A 17893-nucleotide genomic window follows, 5' to 3' on the forward strand; every position below is an offset into this window, starting at 1 on the left:
TCGCAATATTGGGGAAAGCAAGACACATTCTGGACTACAACTCATTATGCTCTGTATAACATATTGCCATGTCTGAGTTACTGTGTGGAGATTTGGGGAAACACTTACAAAACCAACCTACAGCCGTTATGCACATTACAAAAAAGGTCTATAAGAATAATCAATAATGTTGGATATCTTGAACACACTCATTCATTATTCTTGAAGTCACACACACTGAAGTTCACTGATCTGGTTACATTTAAAACGGCACAAATCATGTACAGAGCAAGACATAATCTACTTCCTAGGAAATTACAAACATTGTTCATAGACAGAGAGGGCGGGTATAATTTGAGAGGAAATCTACATTTGAAACAACTCAAGGTCAGAACAACTGTGAGAAGTATGAGTAGAACAATCTGTGGGGTGATTTGATGGAACGGTTTGGAGCAGGAGTTCAAACAAAGCACAAATATAATTCACTTTAAAAGGATGTACAGAAACACTTTCTTGGAAAACTATGAGAATGATTTAAGGTGATTGAAGATGAGAGATTATTGTAAATGTATGTATAAATGTAAATATGTAAGTAGGAATAACTTGCAGAAATGATTTAAAGGATAATCATTGATCAGCGGTAAGTAAGGGGTGGGAATTAATAAGCATTTGCTTCCTCCCGCTCCCTTTCGGACACATATGATTTATTATTATTATTATTATGAATATTGATGAATACTGTATTCTAACAATACGGTATTCTGCTTTTCACATCTGTTATTTTTTATTTGTTTTTTTAATCTGTTCGAAATAAAGATGGAAATTAAATGAAGTCGTTAATTCATGAGAAAAGCACTCGGATAGAAAGTCAGAAACATTTGAAATATTTGTTTAAAATAAATGTAAATAAAATGTCCAAAGAAAGTATTCAGAGTAATTCTTATTACAGTTTTATAATTGTTTTATATATTTCTCAAATGATCTGTTTTGACTGCAGCTTGAGAAACTTCTGGATTCAGTCTGAAAGCATCCTTTTTTAACTTTAAACATGATCTTTAATAATGTTGTAGTTTAGTTTAACTATGAGAGGTGGACTGGCTGGACTCCTCACTGGGACTCTGGTTCTGGACCAGCTTGCAGGGTCCAGGAGTTCTTGGAGAGAAGGAGCGCTTCCTGCCGCAGGACTCGGGGGATGGGAGTTCCTGAACATGGAGAAACAGCTTCAGTTATTATGCTCCAAATATCTGGAACAAAGTCACAGAAAGAATGTGTCTGCAGCTCAGAGAGTCCTGCTGGGAACCCACACATGTTGAGGAGCCCAAAGTGTGATGAGAGAAATGTACAGTACGGGTCCCCAGCACATAGAAGCTGCCGGATGCTAACCTGCATATGTTGGGAGAGCTTTACAGATCAGGAGAGGAACTAAGTACATTTACTCAAGTACTGTACTTAAGTACAATGTTGAGGTACTTGTACTTTACCTGAGTATTTCCCTTTTATGCTACTTTGTACTTCCAATCCACTTCAGTTCAGAGGTACATGGTGTACTTCTACTCCACTACATGTATTTAATACCTTTAGTTACTTCACAGATCTGGATGAATGATGTGAAATATAATCAAGTGTTAAATCAGACTTTAGTTCCACCTGGAGTAAATTCACAAGCTACCCTGCAGTATACAAAGTCATTCAAACTAGCTGCGCCTTTACCAGCTTTGAGAACACTTTCATGATCAATCATTATAAAACATATCATATATATTATTCTGAAATGGACCAATCTGCACAATGACTACTTTTACTGTCGCTACTTTCACTATATTTTGATGAGAATACTTTTCTACTTTTACTTGAAGAACATTTTTGAATGCAGGACTTTTACTGTAACAGAGTATTCCTACACTCTGGTACTTCTACTTTTACTCAAGTACAAGATCTGAGTACTTCTACCTTTACTCAAGTACGATATCTGAGTACTTCTACTTTTAGTCAAGTACAATATCTGAGTACTTATACTTATACTCAAGTACAAGATCTGAGAACTTCTACTTTTAGTCAAGTACAATATCTGAGTACTTCTACTTTTACTCAAGTACAAGATCTGAGAACTTCTACTTTTAGTCAAGTACAATATCTGAGTACTTCTACTTATACTCAAGTACAAGATCTGAGTACTTATACTTATACTCAAGTACAAGATCTGAGTACTTCTACTTTTACTCAAGTACAAGATCTGAGTACTTCTACTTTTACTCAAGTACAAGATCTGAGTACTTCTACTTTTACTCAAGTACAAGATCTGAGTACTTCTACTTTTACTCAAGTACAAGATCTGAGTACTTCTACTTTTACTCAAGTATATTTTGATGGTAATACTGTAACAGACTGGTTATAATGTTGATGTTTTCATGTGTTTTATTCTTCAGAGTTTATTTACATTTTACAGAGTGTCAGTGAACGCGTCACTGTTTTGATAGACAGTTGTTGTGAAGAGAAACAGCCAAAATGATGAAGAGAGAAAAGAGTGTTGTTTTCCTCTGAGGACATGCTCCATGAAAGAGTTTCATATCTTGATGAATGGAGGATATTCAGTACTCACAGTTCTTCTGGATCTTGGCTCTGATCGTCTCATCCTCTCTGATCCTGTAGGGATGAACACAATCCAACAGTTATGGATCCAGTTTAAAATAAGTCTTTGTTCTTTGAGTCAGCTTCAGAGTCCTGACTGATCTCATGCTTTACATCCCATCATATCTTCTCTGCCAACACTACGACTGACTGCCACAGCTCTCAGCTGCATTACAGGAAGTAACAGTCATTAGTCAAGGAGCTAAAAACATCCCATCAAAAACAGACTACCTTTTCCACTCTTCTGTCAAATCCCATATGTCTGGTGGAAAGTTGATTACTTACTAAATGTGGCTTTGCATTTTCAGCTGGCCTTCTATAGTTGATGGAAGAATGAAAGAGCCTGCAGTCAGTGGGTAACATCACTGATCTGTTGTGATTCCCCAGTGAGAGAAACACCTCCCTGTGTTTCATACAATACTGCTGAACCAGCAGAGACCCCTTACTGACCTGAGGGTCTCCAGTCTGCAGTCTGGGCTCTCCAGAAGATCTCTCAGCAGCTCCACTCCTGAATCCTGCAGATCGTTGAGACTCAGGTCCAGATCTCTCAGATGGATGTTGGACTTCAGAGCTGAGGCCAGAGCAGAACAGCTGATCTCTGACAACCAGCAGTTACCCAGTCTGAATAAAGAAAACATGATGAGGATACAAATCTGTTTATAATCCAATCAGATGTTACTCAACAACAACAACAATTATACTCACTTACTTACTTTAATAATATCATTGTGTGATTCTTATTTGCTAATGTTTATCTATATTTACTACTTCTCACTCTTCTTAGCTAAGCTTGGGGAAAGTCCTTATGAAGAAGATGTGTTGCAGTGTTGTTAGTGACTCTCTATGTGCACCAACAGTATGACCTTCACCTCAGGTGAACTGAGGACTTCCTGATACGGCCTCCCTAACTCCCTAACTCCCAGAATGCTCCTTCATCATCACCAAGCTTCCCCCCTCCCTTTCTCCTCTCTCTGTGTTTAAATATGCAACCCAAACTCTACTCTTCCTCTCTGCAGACTGTATGCTCTCTGTGTGACTGACTGAACTTTCTTCAAGAAATAAAATACGACAAAGAGCTGAATGCTTTGATTCTCTCTCCACATTTGATGAATAAATTCCCATCACAATGTCAAACTAAAATGACTTCAGATGACCTTTATTCAGACGTTATCGTTTACCAAATATTAAATACATAGATTTACTTTTTACAACTAACATCTATTTCAGTTACTTCAAGAAACCGTCAACATGTATGTCTGCAGTTCTTTCTTCTTACTCTTAAAAATGAGATATGAATAAAAGGACATTTACAACTTTATGGATGTAAGTTATTAATGAATATAAATGAGGTTCAATGACAAAGTGAACATGTGAGATCTCCAGCAGTAACAGAGAGTCAGTGAACTGACCTGAGGGTCTCCAGTCTGCAGTCTGGACTCTCCAGAAGATCTCTCAGCAGCTCCACTCCTGAATCCTGCAGAGCGTTCTCACTCAGGTTCAGATCTCTCAGATGGATGTTGGACTTCAGAGCTGAGACCAGAGCAGAACAGCTGATCTCTGACAACCAGCAGTGCCACAGTCTGAGTAAAGAAAACATGATGTACATTTAGAAAACAATATTCCTGTTTGAAATAACTCCAGGTTTAATAATCTGTTCAGAGTCAAACAGGGTTTTAATGTCAGAGATGATGCAGAAACAATCCACTGATAATCTGGAACTTTAACTTTGATCAGATGTTTAACAACTCCTTCATCTCCCTCACAGCTCATCAGTACTGACAGCATCTCCACTGACTCATGAAGCACAGAGTGAGTCTGTGGAAGCTCAAACACTCTCCCTCACACATTCACCTTCTCTCTGTTACTCTGATCAATATTCAGTCATTAGCAAACATGGAAAAAATAAAAATAACATTGTATTTGTTCAAATTCAGAAATTCATAAACACCAACAGATCAATATGAACTGCAGTCAGTGAACTGACCTGAGAGCCTCCAGTCTGCAGTTTGGACTCTTTAGTCCAGAACTCAGCAGCTCCACTTCTGAATCCTTCAGAGGGTTCCAACTCAGGTCCAGATCTCTCAGATGAGAGGGATCAGACCTCAGAGCTGAGGCCACGACTTCACATTCAGCCTCTAAGAGTCCTAAGCCAGTAAATCTATAAACAAACATATATTACAACATGTGTTAAAAAAGAGGAAACATTATATTAACATCAAGCATTTGATGAAAAAAGATTTGACATGTTCTGAAAGACATTTGCTGTTAGTCCATTTAATATAATATATAATAATATATTACAATAGAGTGTAATGAGTTGTCAGTGTGATCTGATCACATGTCTGTGCTCCTGCTGTCACTGACTGTTACCAAAAGAAACAGAAATTAAATGAATCACTTGACAATATTAGAGATGTACATATTTAAATGTTAGTTAATATGTGGATGTGAATGATGGATGAAGGATGCTTTGGCTTCTCTGAACATCTGAACATTTATTGTGCACACAAACACAATTAACAAACCAATAAAGTTTCAATATGTTCAACTTGATACCATCAGATGTTCCCAGTATATCAGCATTAAGACATAACTCTGTTATTGGTGGGAAATTATATAGATCTGATTTTAAACTCTAAGACATTGTGATAAAAACGTGTTTAATGATAAAGAAACTACTAGAAAGTAATAATAACATGTTTCTGTGATAACTGTAAGTCCTGCTGTGTGGTGTGATCACATGCTGAGAAACCTCTAGAGTCCTTCATGTGTTTGACATGTCGCCTCCATCACTCAATATGAAGAGAGGAACGCTTCAGTTTAACTATTATTATAAATAAATAGAAGAACAGTGTTGGTTTTATTTTGCTCTCAGTATTTATACAGCAGAAATGTTATAGTGTTTATTTGAATAATTAAACTCCTGATCCACATTAGTTTATAAAGTTAATCACATCTGGACTTACTTGAACTTCCTGCAGTTCCTCACAGCTGGAATCAGTCTCTGTCGTCCCTCCGGTGATGTGTTGTACTTCGTCAGGTCCAACTCATCCAGAACCTCCTCTGACATCTGCAGCATGTAGGCCAGAGCAGAGCAGTGGATCAAAGAGAGTTCCTTCTCTGATCTGTTCTCTGACTTCAGGAACTCTGTGATCTCCTGATGTACTGAGTGGTCCTTCATCTCTGTCAGACAGTGGAAGATGTTGATGCTCCTGTCAGGAGAGGATCCACTTCTCATCTCCTTCAGGTTGCTGATGGCTCTCTGGATGGTTTCTGGTCTGTTGTCTGTGCGACCCAGCAGGCCTCCTAACAGTCTCTGGTTGGACTCCAGAGAGAGGCCGTGGAGAAAGCGGACAAACAGGTCCAGGTGGCCATTTTTACTTCTGAGGGATTTCTCCATGGCTCCCTTCAGGAAGTCATTGAGGGATGGGTAATCCTGATCTCTGCTGTTGCTATAGTCTCTCTGCAGGAAGTCCTTCAGTACCTCTGTGTTCCTGTTGGTGTAACAGTGCAACATGTAGACTGCAGCCAGAAACTCCTGAATGCTCAGATGAACAAAGCAGTAGACTGTTTTCTTGAAGATCACTCTCTCTGTTTTGAAGATCTGTGTACAAACTCCTGAGTGCACCAAGGCCTCGTTGACACCAAGACCACAGCGCTCCAGGTCTTCTTGGTAGAACATGATCTCTCCTTTCTCCAGATGTTCAAACGCCAGCCTCCCCAGCTTCAGAAGAACCTTCCTGTCAGCCTCCGTCAGCTGCTGTGGACTCGTCTCATGTCCCTCTTCATACTTCTGCTTCTTCCTCTTGGTCTGGACCAGCAGGAAGTGTGAGTACATGTCAGTGAGGGTCTGGGGCAGCTCTCCTTTCTGGTCTGTAGTCAACATGTGGTCCAGAACTGCAGCAGTGATCCAGCAGAAGACTGGGATCAGACACATGATGTCAAGGCTCCTGGAGCTCTTGATGTGAGAGATGATTCTGCTGGACAGGTCTTCATCACTCCATCTCCTCCTGAAGTACTCCTCCTTCTGGGCGTCAGTGAAGCCTCGTACTTCTGTTACCCTGTCCACACACTCAGGAGGGATCTGATTGGCCGCTGCAGGTCGGGAAGTTATCCAGACGAGAGCCGAGGGAAGCAGCTTCCCCCTGATGAGGTTTGTCAGCAGCACGTTGACTGAGGACTGCTGTGAGACATCAGACACAACCTCATTGTTTCTGAAGTCCAGAGAAAGTCTGCTTTCATCCAGGCCGTCAAAGATGAGCAGCACTTTGCAGACAGCCAGCTGCTCTGCTGTGACCTTCTGTAAGGTTGGATGGAAAACATGGAGCAGCCTGAGAAGACTGTACTGCTCACCTTTGATCAGGTTCAGCTCCCTGAAGGAGAGCGGGATCACCAGACTGACATCTTGGTTTCCCAAACCCTCGGCCCAGTCCAGAGTGAACTTCTGCACTGAGAAGGTTTTTCCAACTCCAGCGACTCCGTTGGTCAGGACCGCTCTGATGAGAGTCTGTTGGTCAGGTAAGGCTTTAAAGATGTCCTGGCACTTGATTGGAGTGTCATGGAGGGGCTTCTTCTTGGAAGCTGTCTCCAGCTGCCTCACCTCATGTTGGGTATTAACCTCTTCACTCTGGCCTTGTGTGATGTAGAGCTCAGTGAAGATCCTGTTGAGGAGGGTTTCACTTTGATCAGTTCCTTCAGTCACACGTTCACATCTCCTCCTCAAACTGAGCCTATGTTCATCTAAAACCTCCTGCAGACCACTATCTGCTGGAAGAGAAGGAAACATGAGAGAATGAGGAAAATGCTCTGAGAATCTAATCATCACACAAATGAACCAGGAAGAGGAATAAGAAGCTGCATGAGTTCGGCCTCTTACCTCGTACAGAGCTGGTCTGACTGGCTGTCAGCAGTCCAGCTCTGGTTCTGGATCTTTCTCCACACTGGGGACAGGAGGGGTCTCCTGATGGAGGTCTCTGCTCCCAGTATGAGGTGATGCACTGTCTGCAGAACCAGTGTCCACAGCTGGTAGAGACGGGATCCTTCAGGACGTCCTGACACAGAGCACAGCTGGACAGCTGCTCCTCCACAGGAACACCACTCTTCCTCTTCCCTCTGTGGAGATGAACACATCCTTTACAGCACGTCACATTAGTGGAGCTGATTCTCACCAATGGGCAGAGCGTCACAAACGTCACTCTCAAGATGAAATGTGTCACGCTGCACGAATACGCAGGTGACATGAATTTCACCTCTTCACTTTCTTGGTGTCTCCAGGCACGGATCTGGGTCTTTGCATTGACTCTACATGTAATCACACAAAGCTCTGTTATATCTGCTAATGCTAAACACAACCAGCTCACCAGGTTATCACTATCATTAATAAACATCTTTAAAATACATATCATAAACATGCCCAAGTAGTAAATAATGTTTTGGACGATATATTTAGTTTTTAGTGAATATGTATCAATATCTTTGCCATTTAAAACCTTTTGATGCCACTGATACAATGATGCTATAAATGCATATTGAAATATCCTCAAATAATGTTAGCTTGCTGTACTCTGCTGCCTTTGTTCTGTACTATACTGCACACATGATATTATTAAAGAACAGTTTAATATATTAGATTATATAAGAACTGGATCCTCTTCAGGTCAGGTTACAGCAGAAACTCTTACTTTGTGTCTGAGGGTCCAGGTTCATTACTGAAGTTTAGAGGTTGATCATTAGACCGGTCACTCTTCAGAGACAGACAGCTGGGGACTGGAGACTCTGCTCTCTGTCTGTGGAAACAACACATGTTTTAAACATCATTAGTTCATTCAGAGAGCACATTTTGACTTCTGTCTGTATGTAGATTATTTACTATCGCTGATGATGCCAGGGATCAAGAGTTTAAACGTTGTTACTGTACTGTTACTAAGTTTCTTTACTGCGATCATTAAAGAACAGGTTAGATTATCAGATAACATAAAAACTGAATCCTCTCCAGGTCAGGTTACAGCAGAAACTCTTACTTTGTGTCTGAGGGTCCAGGTTCATTACTGAAGTATAGAGGTTCCTCTTTAGACCGGTCACTCTTCAGAGACAGACAGCTGGAGACTGAAGATGTGTCCTCTTCCTCATCTTTAAAACCACTCATCTTCTACACACACACACACACACACACACACACACACACACACACACACACACACACACACACACACACACACACACACACACACACACACACACACACACACACACAAATAATAAACTTGTGTTTTGATATTAGGGTCATGCAGAGTCAGACAGCTATCCCTTTAAGAGAGAGAGAGAGAGGGGGGGGGGGGGGGCGGAGCGTGCATGTGTGTGGGTGCATGAACGAAACAGCAGCAAAGGTCTGTCGTGTGTCTTCAAAGTTAGATCTGTAACAAAGACCTTAATAAATGCAACGGCCTCCCAAAGAAGAGCTTGCCTGTCTGCCTTATTGAACAGTGGGTTATTGAACCCGAAGTTTGTTGCTTCGGCCCTGGAAGAATGCAGAGAGTCACCTCCGTTTCCTCCACTACGGTCTGGGAGCCGACAGGAAAGTTTAACACTTGGTTAAAATACATAAAATCAGTCAGACTTCAGACAGGCCGCTCCCCATTTTGACTGCGCTAGGCTGTCACATGTTATGTTGCTTCGATGAGTCCGAAAACAGGAAATAATAAAGTTTACACCACTTTTAGACAGTAGCGTGGCGTGGGGAAACATTTAGGGGAAGCCCATTTTTTTGGGTTGGGGGGGGTGGTCAATAACGTAACCAGATGAGTGATTACAGCGCCCGGTATCATTTTACACACATTTGTATCACACAGATGCAGGACTTCCGCACGCACTCTCCAGCCGAAACAGCACAATCTATGTGATTTTTGGATTTACCGTGCCTCTCAATTGTCCGTGACAGGTTGGCAAGGTCAATGAATCCTGAAGTTGCCCAAGGATTGTTCAGGGAGCACGAATCCTTGTCAAAAAGAAGACATGGCCAGCAAAATAGACGCTGAAGTTTAGCGCTTCCAGTTAGCCACTCCGTGCGGACATAATTGTCCTCATTGAACGTCCGATTCGCTCCCTTTTTCCTCTGTGTACACAGCTCGAGTGTGGGCATTGGTCTGTCATCTGATTTAATTTTTAGTTCCTGCTGTAGCGGAAGTTTATTAAAGTTATGTTTGATTAAGTACGCCAAATCTCCACCCTCCATAATGCTTCATTTGCTTGATAATTTCAAACGGCGGTGATGACAGTTAGAGTAGGCTACTACAGTACGTAGTAAAACTGATGTTGATGTGATTTGATTGGATGGCAGTGTCCAATCAAATCGCCAGCCGCCAGCCGCCTCTGAAGGGAAGCCAGAGGCGGCTGGCTTCCCTTGGCATGGCCCTGACCAATCACAGGTTAGCAGGGGCATCACGTGGGCCTCATCTGATTGGTCAATCTCTAAAAAAAATGTCACCAAGGGAAGCCCGATTCGGCTGGCCTCCTCTCGAAACAGTGAATGCAATCTACTGTTTCACCATAACATCTAGAGGGGCGCTGTTTGTTTCACTCTTTGTAAAATACTCAATGAGAGTGGGGGAGAGACGGGCCGGCAGCAACAGCAAAGGAGAATGATCGAAACAAAACAAAGTGTTTTTATTTATTTATTTAAATTATAACTACAATCCGAAAAAACAGGGGAAGCCTGGCTTCCCTTGGCCTTCGGGAGAAAACGCCACTGCTTGTAGAAGTCTCTTTGGACTCTAGGACGCTGAGGTTTTGACATGCAGTAAAACAGACTAAATAATGTGTTAGAAAGCAGATCCTGGTGTTAACACTCACCCTGTTGTCCTCCTGCTCCGTCCAGGTGAAAAATGGCGTCTGGCAATCTGACTTCTTATTTTCACTTAAAGTTTCAACTCCCCTCCCTGTCTGCAGCTCCTCCTCTTGACTCATAACTAGCCTTATCAGCTGAACCAGTGTTGGCTTATCAGGCATCCGCAGCTCACAGCCAAAGTGGGCGTGGGATCGAGCGAGAGAGATAAATGCAATTTATGTAAACAAATATTTCCAAGGCACTCCTTTATAATTATTTGGATAAACAGGTTTGAAATCATTTCAATGTATACTATAGGACAGTAAACCAGAAATATCATTTAAAACTTGAGAGATACAAAATATGCATACATAAATGTTAACTAGGTAAAATAAGATATGAATGAATAACAAAAATAAAATAAGTTACATTTATTTGTTATTGGCTGTGGTAGGTTCAAGGTTCAAGGTTCAAGGTTCTTTATTGTCAATCTGACATAGCTACAGAGTAATTATGTAGTTGAAAATCTTATGTCACAGGCTTCTCCAACAATGCAACATAATAACATAATACATAAAGAAAAATGGTTATAAAATAAAGTGATGGTGTGGAATATTGCAATACGAGTCTATATACAAGTTATTGGAATGATATATATATATTAGGTATTAGATACATATTATTGAGTAGCTGAAGAATGTTTTGATGTTGTTTCAACAGTTCAATTTTTTAACAGTCTCACTGCCCGCAGGAAGCAACTGTCTCCGAATCTTCTTGTCCTTGCCAGGATGCTGCGGTAACGTCTGCCAGACGGCAACAGAAAGAACAGTTTGTGGCTGGGGTGATGGGGGTCTTTGATAATCCGTAGTGGTTTCTTCCTGAGCCGCTGGGAGTAAAGGTCCTCCATGGATGGCAGCTCCGTCCTGGTGATGTGCTGTGCAGTTTTCACCACCCTCTGTAAAGCCTTACGATCGAGGTCGGTGCAGCTGCCGTACCAGGCCGTCATGCTGCCAGTGAGGATACTCTCTATCGTGCACCTGTAGAAGTTGCAGAGTATCCTGGAATCCATTTTGAACCTCCTCAACCTGCGGAGGAAGAAGAGCCGCTGTCGAGCTTTCTTGGTGATGGTGGTGGTGTGAAGAGACCATGTCAGGTCCTCGGTGATGTGGACCCCAAGGAACCTGAAGCTGCTGACTCTCTCCACCGTAGTCCCATTGATGGCGATGGGGGCGTGTCCCTCTCCCTGCTGCTTCCTGTAATCCACAATCAGCTCCTTTGTTTTGCTGATGTTGAGATGGAGGTTGTTATCCTGGCACCAAGATGTCAGGTTTTCGACCTCCTCTCTGTACGCCGTCTCGTCATCGTCTGTGATCTGGCCGATGACGGTCGTGTCATCAGCAAACTTCACGATGGTGTTGGAGCTGTGTGTGGCCACGCAGTCGTGAGTGAACAGGGAGTAGAGGAGAGGGCTGAGCACGCAGCCTTGAGGGGCACCGGTGTTGAGGATCAGGGTGGAGGATGTGATGTTTCCCACCCGCACTGCCTGGGGTCTGCCCGTCAGGAAGTTCAGGATCCAGTCACAGAGGGCGCTGTTGAGCCCGAGGTCTCTGAGCTTGATGGCCAGCTTGGAGGGCACAATGGTATTGAATGCTGAACTGTAGTCAATGAACAGCATTCTCACATATGTGTTCCTGTTCTTCGGGTCCAGGTGTGAGAGGGCAGTGTGGAGGGTGAGGGCTATGGCGTCGTCTGTGGACCTGTTTGCTCTGTAGGCAAACTGCAGGGGGTCCAGAGATTCAGGGAGGGAGGAGGTGATGAATGATTTGACTAACCGCTCAAAGCACTTCATTATGATGGAGGTGAGTGCTACTGGGCGGTAGTCGTTGGGGCAGGTGATTATTGTCTTTTTCGGGACAGGAACGATCGTGGAGTGTTTGAAGCATGTGGGGACTACAGACTGCAACAGGGACCTGTTGAAGATGTCTGTGAACACCTCTGCCAGCTGAACTGCACACACCCTGAGAACACGGCCAGGGAAGCCATCAGGTCCAGGAGCCTTGTGTGGGTTAACCCTTTTAAAGGATTTACACACATCTGCCCTGTTGAAAACAAAAGGGCAGGGCTCTAGCTCCTGGTCCCTCTGTACCTCCACAGCCTGGCTGCTCTCAAAGCGTGCAAAAAAACTGTTCAGCTCATCTGGGAGAGATGCGCACTCAGACACTCCCGCAGCAGGTTATTGGTTATGTTCACATATTTGGTTATTAAAATGTAAACCGATCTTTTTCATATGGGTGTTTGGAGTTGTACCCCCTACAGTAGATCAGGTCTCTAGTAATGTGTGCTTAAAGTGCACCAGATTGAAGCATTTTACTTTACATTTTCAAACATTTCTTCCCGGGGGGGTATACCCCCGGACCCCCCTAGAGGATTTGACGTCCACACCCCAATTAAAACATGTTCATACAATACTGAATACATTTGAAGCCTTTTTGATGTATATTACCTATGTCAATACGTTTCTGTTTTTGTAGTGTATTGGTCTTTTGTAGAGATTTTTCATTTATTTTTTATATATTCTATTGTGTATTCCTTGGATATGCTAAAATCTCGCCTAGGGCAGCAAATTGGTTAGAACCGGCCCTGATGGTGTAGGAAACGGGCTCCGTGTTACAAGACGGGTCGGGGGTTTGGCGGTACCGCTGCATACTCTCTGCACACACACACGCACACACCGCTGCAGACTCTCTGCACGAAGGAGTCGCGGTGCTGCAGCTCCTGATCGGAGTAGAGACACACGTTCACTAAGCGGAAAAACGATATCCTCACAGAGATCTGCTATTTTCAAGTAAAGTCAACAGATATCGACCCTAAATAAAGTCTATATTAAGAACGAAAGATGTTTTAACATATGGCTTAAACAAATGACAAATGAGCGAGGGTGATAATGTCAGAGCATCGTCCTATGTGCCGGGGCTGATCCCCGGACAGCTCCGGACAGCCCCGGCCCAATTTAACCCCTGCCTGTTTTTATGTAAACAAATATTTGTTTACATAAATTGCATTTAAACCTTACTTAAGTTAAAGTGTGTAGGTATTTAAATACTCTAGTGTTAATGGTGGATTAAATTGTTCCCTATATATATATTTGTTTCTGAATTAATAACCCTGCTGCATTTATTGGATATTACTGTATTTACCCATAATATGAATGCAGTGGCGGAGGTGGGGGGTGGCGGGGGAACCTGTAATATACCAGAGCACTGCCGGAACACTTTTGCTGCGTCACATCCGACCTGCGCAGTGTGCGCACCTTACTGCTCCACGACCACGAGTGCCGTTCTCGAGGCGCGCATGCCATTTTCGGCTGGCAAGTTAACCACAGGTAAGCTATAATATTAATATCAGAGGCGAGATTGCTTTGCGACTGGTTTTGTAACATTGATTATCCCACCCTTACCTGTATATATTAAGCAAAGTATGAGCTAACATAAAAACAGAATCCTCTTCAGGTCAGGTTACAGCAGAAACTCTTACTTTGTGTCTGAGGGTCCAGGTTCATTACTGAAGCCTGGAGGTATATCTTTAGACCAGTCACTCTTCAGAGACAGACAGCAGGAGACTGAAGATGTGTCCTCTTCCTCATCTTTTAAAACACTCATCTTCTCCAGTCTGAGAGATAAACCAGTAACACTGGACACACACACACACACACACACACACACACACACACACACACACACGTTTCAAACATAACCATCATAATAATAAACTTGTGTTATGATATTAGGGTCATGCAGAGTCAGGCAGCTATCCCTTTAAGAGAGAGAGAGAGAGAGAGAGAGGGGGGGTGGCGCGTGCATGTGTGTGCGCATGGTAGAGCGAGGGAGAGTGAGCGAGCGGTGGTATGTGTTTTTGAAGTGAACGAAGCAGCAGCAAAGGTCTGTCGAGTGTCTTCAAAGTTAGATCTGTAACAAAGACAGGGTTGCCAACTTTGGTTACCTGGCTGGAGTGATATTTTGATATCATGGGTTTCATTCGGTTTAATTACACATATGCGCACGAAATGACTGCTATCGTGTCAGCAGCGGGACCTTAGCATATATATAGGATATATATACAATATATACAAATACACAATAATGGACACAGACTATAAAGGGCACACAGTTTCATTCACTAATGAAAGTCAAACATGTTTGTTTCCACTGTTTTATTGTGTGCCTGTCGCGATAAGCAATTAATTGACTTATCGTACGATAAATAAAAATTAACTCGATAACTTTTCTGACTTCGATAAATTGCCATTTACATGAGGATGTGACTAGCAGTTTGAAAGGATGTACTTGAATTATTATTATATATTATCATTATGTCAGTGGTCTAAAATGGTCATACAACGGTGCCGACAATATTATCGTTTATCGCAATAATTTCCGGGAAAATGTATCCAACAAAATTAATTATCGTGAGAGGCCTATACATGAAACACACACACAAACAAATCTACAGACTTACTCCAAACTGCCAAATATATTAATTAACACACTCTCACTCTCATATACTCTTTGACTCTATTTTGGCCTAGTAGAACAATAAGCAGCAGACTTTTACTTTTTTATCATTTCTACTGGATCTTAGATCTGCGCATGCGCAATACGTGTCGGCAGTTGCGGCTCCAGAGTATTTTTGTTGGGTAATCTATGGTAGGGCTAACCCATACAGTGGTGGGGCTCAAGTCAGTATTTGCAATGTAATTACATACACGCTCCCCCCGACAGTGAAACGCCACGCGTGAGGTTTAGATGATTTCCCTGTCTCTCTCAATCCAAATTGAACTGTATGAAATAAAAAGGCACATTTGTCTTGTAGTAAATAAAAAGGGCGACCTGGAGCCAATCCTGCAACTTCCCCACAGGTGAAAGAGTTGACATGCTGAAGACCCGACCCCTGCAGGGTGGTCTGGGGGGATTCACCCCCAGGAGATTTTTTTAAATACTAAAATAAAATACACATTCTGGTACTCTCTTGAGAAGAAAAATAAATAAATCTATTACTACACGACATATTTAAAAAAATGAATGGCATTTTAGTTTTGTGTTACTTTGTTCTGAAAGCTGAAGCTGCTGCTCCTCACAGAGAGAAGAGGGAAGAGGCTGTGTGAATTACTTTACATTGTGGATAAGCGTAGATTGCCCCCATTGTTCTGTGTGTCAAAATGAAAGACAGCCCACACACCTATCAATCATCAAACCGTGGGGTCTTATTTCATTACGTGTTGATTTCAATCAACACGTAATGTTGTATCGATGTATAGAGTGGCGAAGTCCCTCCCCTTCCGGTGGACCTCCATGGGACCTTATTTCGCAAAAATTATGTATTGAAGTCAATGGAAAGAGAAAGATTATCTTTCGATCCCGTTTGAATTGTGCCACGAATTACACATATGATGTTTGTCAATTTAAAAGATAATTTTGCAAGTCAAAAAAAAAAATGTGTCGTAAAACTGTGAAGTAACACATTTGTTTGTGTGAAACGCTCAATGAACTACATCTCTGGTCAACAACACACGTCACCAAGATGGCCGTCACTACTGTCTTGTCAACAAAACGATTGACTACCCTCACTATCACCACAATGAAACACGTCCTGAAGAATGTCATGCAAAGCTGCCTGCCTGCCTTCCTTTGATTCTCTCTGAACTGCCTGGTCGTTTTAATGTTTAATGTCAACCATTTGTGCAGATAGCATGAAGTAGAAAAGATTGCTAGCGTTAGCGTTAGCATTTCTCCCCCGGGCTTAAATTGTGTATTATAGAATGACCACACCGGTGACAGTACTCTTCAAAGGGTTCACGAAATATGACTACTACTCTTACTGTTTAACATTTTTTTTTTTACAAGTGTGTGGTTGCGTTCTAGTCACTTTGCTCAGCACTACTGCTTGTTACAACTTTTATTTGCCGTACTCGCCTTAAGTGTTAGCTCAGGTTAATCTCGCCCCCCTCCGACGTAAGCGTGACGTATGCGGTTCTTGCTTCTAGACGGACAACTTTTTGGTGCTCGAAACAAACCGGATTCCGGAGCTTAGAGGCTGCTCCGCTGCGGTGTGAACAGGAAAACCCGGTGCTTTTCAAGCTCCAGCTCCGAACCGGCCCTGAAACACCGTTGGTGTGAATGGGGTATCTGTGAGGAGCAGCAGGTTCAGCTTTCAGAACAAAGTAACAAAAAACTAAAATGGCATTCATTTTTTTAAATATGTCGTGTAGTGTAGTGTAGTTTTGCTTTAATAAAAAATGTTGATCACAAAAAAAGGGTTATTTTGCGATTTGGTAAATCTGAGTCTGCTGTTGACACGTGCATAACGACGAGTCTGCTGGATCTCTGGATCTGCTGCTATATGGCTACGGCTCTGAGTCCGCACGAGTCTGCTGTGTTTTGCACAGTGAGTCAGGATTTGCGAATCTGAGTCTGTGAAGTTCCGCTGACTAACTCGTAGGCTACTGGTCTCTCTCGATCATTGACCTGGATTCACGGATCCCGCGATTTTGATTAAGTCCATTATGTTTCCGGCTCTAAATGAAGTTTCAGTGTAGACTTCTAACAAAATTGTCATGTTGTGCAACAGTCTCCTGCGTGTAATAGCTGCATTTCCAATAAGGATCTTACTTGGCAAAACGTTTATTTTGAACATAGCACACAAAAAGAAACAAACAATGACAAATGATTGCAAAACAGTTAGAATATATAAAATGTCTTAATTATACAATTATTATTATTATTAAACATATAATTATATCTAATCATATGCCGCCCATATTTTCTCATGGACTGCGTAATCATTGCAATACTGGTGTTTGTATGTGTTAAATGTGTGTAAAGTGGTGTCTTTTGCTTTAATAAAACATATTGATCACAAAAAAAAGGGTCATTTTGCGATTTAGCGAAACTGAGTCTGCTGTTGACTCGTGCATGAGGACGAGTCTGCTGGATCTCTGGATCTGCTGCTATACGGTTACGGCTCTGAGTCCGCACGAGTCTGCTATGTTTTGCACAGTGAGTCAGGATTTGCGAATCTGCGAATCTGCGAGTCTGCTGTTGACTCGTGCATAATATAGCCGCGGGAGCCGGGTGCTGGAGGAGGGGCTATGCTCGTGCACATGACGAGTATGGATCTCTGGATCTGCTATGCTATTACGGTTAGGACTAGGAGCCGTCGGCTCCTCTGAGTCCCCACGAGTCTGCAGGAAGTTTCACTGATCCGCGTCCCCTCCCCTGAGCCAAACGATCACTTCTGGCAGCTATCCTACTTGCTAAAGGGTAGGCAGATGGACTGGGGTACGTTGTAATGTGATTTTACATGTTATAAAGAGAGTAGCGAGTGACGCAATTTATAGTTTTAATTTGATCATCTAAACCTCACGCGTGGCGTTTCACTGTCGGGGGGAGCGTGTATGTAATTACATTG

At 42.4% G+C, this 17893-nt stretch overlaps 1 long non-coding RNA gene across 1 annotated transcript; it reads right to left on the reverse strand.

Annotated features, from left to right (window-relative positions):
• Positions 1-778: 778 nt before the first annotated feature.
• On the reverse strand, positions 779-2625 carry LOC117483824. Its single transcript, XR_004556034.1, has 2 exons — positions 2579-2625; positions 779-1181 (listed from the first exon to the last, which is right to left on the reverse strand). It is a non-coding gene; the product is annotated as an uncharacterized LOC117483824 (long non-coding RNA).
• Positions 2626-17893: the final 15268 nt, after the last annotated feature.

This window comes from Trematomus bernacchii, unplaced genomic scaffold (genome assembly GCF_902827165.1).
Source record: "Trematomus bernacchii unplaced genomic scaffold, fTreBer1.1, whole genome shotgun sequence".
NCBI classification, from domain to species: Eukaryota; Metazoa; Chordata; class Actinopteri; order Perciformes; family Nototheniidae; genus Trematomus; species Trematomus bernacchii.